Here is a 2,144-nt window from a genome sequence, read left to right on the forward strand (position 1 = left end):
ACGCAATAACCAAATCCTAGGATTGTAACTTTAGTGTGCACAAACATAAACATTAACGCGTTCGCTCGGGCTGCGCCGTCCGTGTTGAACACAAATGTGGGTGATTATATGCGTGGAGGGACAAAAACATACGAGGAGGAGACAGTTTTCTGCACGATGTGCACAGAGCTCATTTCGTCGTCCCGGGCGAATGGAAAAACACAAACATCGCGAGTATCGTTCTAGGTTTCTGTCTATAAAAGGGCAGGCCAAAAGGTGACCGGTTGAGATAAGCATTTTAAGCATACAAACACTTTATTGGAACTTTTGATACAAAAACAAGGTACGTACATGTAGGTTGTACCAACATGGACATCTATGAACGCGTACGCTCGGGCTGCGCCCTCCGTCTTGTACTTTCCCTGATCGGTACACAGTTTTGGTGCACTGCTATTCCGACCGGCAACTTGTACCAACATATACATCCATGAACGCGTAAGTAGTGTACTTTCCCTGATCGGTACACACTGTTGGTGCACGGCATAAGAAAAGAGCTAAAATGGTCAAACTCAATCCATTTCAACAATAGATAGTCGATAGTAGCTGTGCCGATGAAGTAGGGCACGATGCAAGTTAATGTTGTTTAATGAATAACATGTCCGCCATACATTTCAGTACAAAATTGCTCGGTCAGACCTACAAAGTGCTATATCTCGAATACGAGGCGTCGGACTGGGGGTTGTAGAACAATTTTAAGTTCGTCTAATGATTCTACATCCGATTCTGGATAGCGGTTTTTGACCACTTTTCAATATTTTGTGACACCCCGAACCTAGGGGCAGCTCCTAGCTTTTTTCAAAAATGTGCACCGAACGGGCCGGAGAGCTCGTGTGGCTCAAAACATGTTTTTCGCTAAAACACCTCAAAACGTGTAAGGAACGCACCCTAGATGATGAAAAGTGCAATCAGAATGTCAATCGACAACTTTGTTGGGGGTACCATTTTACTCTACGGGCCAGTAGCTTAGGCGCGCCAACAGCGCTTTCCTTTCGGGTTCCCATTTTTGCCCTCCTGGGATTATGATCATTTGTTCATTGCCTACTATAGGGAGGGTACCTTGCTACGAGGTCAAACATGAAGATTGCACCAAATCGTAGTTTTTACCTCTATTTAGTCGTAGGAGCATGGTTTGCAGTGGCAGTGGGTCATTAAGCCCCCGTTTGGGTCATACGTCCCTCCGCGATAAAAATCGTCGTATGCCTATAGTCCGAACTAATGAAGCAAAAGTGGTGTCTGGTGGGCTCTGCCGATGATTTTAACCTATGATTTTGAGCTTCCACCCTATCAAAACGTTCCCTGGAGCAGTACATCACGGGTCTACGGACCCAAAGACTTCGTCGTGATGGTTTCTAGTAAAAAGTTGTAACAGCTAAGGGTTTTGAATACGCGTATATTAACCATTGCTTGAAACTAAGCTTCGTTGTCTTTAAACTCTGCAAGACCAATCGAACTTCTTAGGGAAACCCGAAGGATTCACGCTAAGCTCGATGAGCTATAATGGGTAGTGGTGCATGATCTGGTGTTCCTTGGATCTAATCCAATGAATAAATTTATGAGGGTATATATGGTGCAGGGCCTCAAAGCGTGATGAAACCGGGTCTCCCTACCAAATGTGGCATATTTTTTCCCTGAGAGCGAAGCTCAGACCCACGTAGGGGAGAGCGAAGTGGAACTTAAATGTTCTATGCAGCAAATGTTCGCCATGCGGATAAACAAGTTGGAATAGTTCAATGTAGTGTAATGCAAACACGAATCGCAAATAACGATACGGGACCCAGAAGCAATTCTGCGGATCCCTCGGGGAGTGGTGAGTTGATATAAATTAGAGGTGAAAGTCCAAGTTGTTCAAGCTCCGGCTCGGCAGCCGATACGAGGTTCCTGTTGGGCTTTGTACATCGCGCAGAGGCGCCGTTCGGTTCTAGCAATGATTCCCGCCACCATGTTCCATGCGTGCAGAGATCCGTTAGAGCTCGTTCAATGTGTCCCGCCGTGATTACGAAAAAGTCCAACAGTTGACCAAGTTGGGGGTGCGTCAAGTAAACGCGCAGAGATGCCGTTCGGTTTAGAGCAATGTCTCCCGTATCACGTTGGAGTTCTTCCACTAG

Source organism: Anopheles arabiensis (genome assembly GCF_016920715.1).
Source record: "Anopheles arabiensis isolate DONGOLA chromosome X unlocalized genomic scaffold, AaraD3 X_pericentromeric_contig0026, whole genome shotgun sequence".
Classification (NCBI taxonomy): domain Eukaryota; kingdom Metazoa; phylum Arthropoda; class Insecta; order Diptera; family Culicidae; genus Anopheles; species Anopheles arabiensis.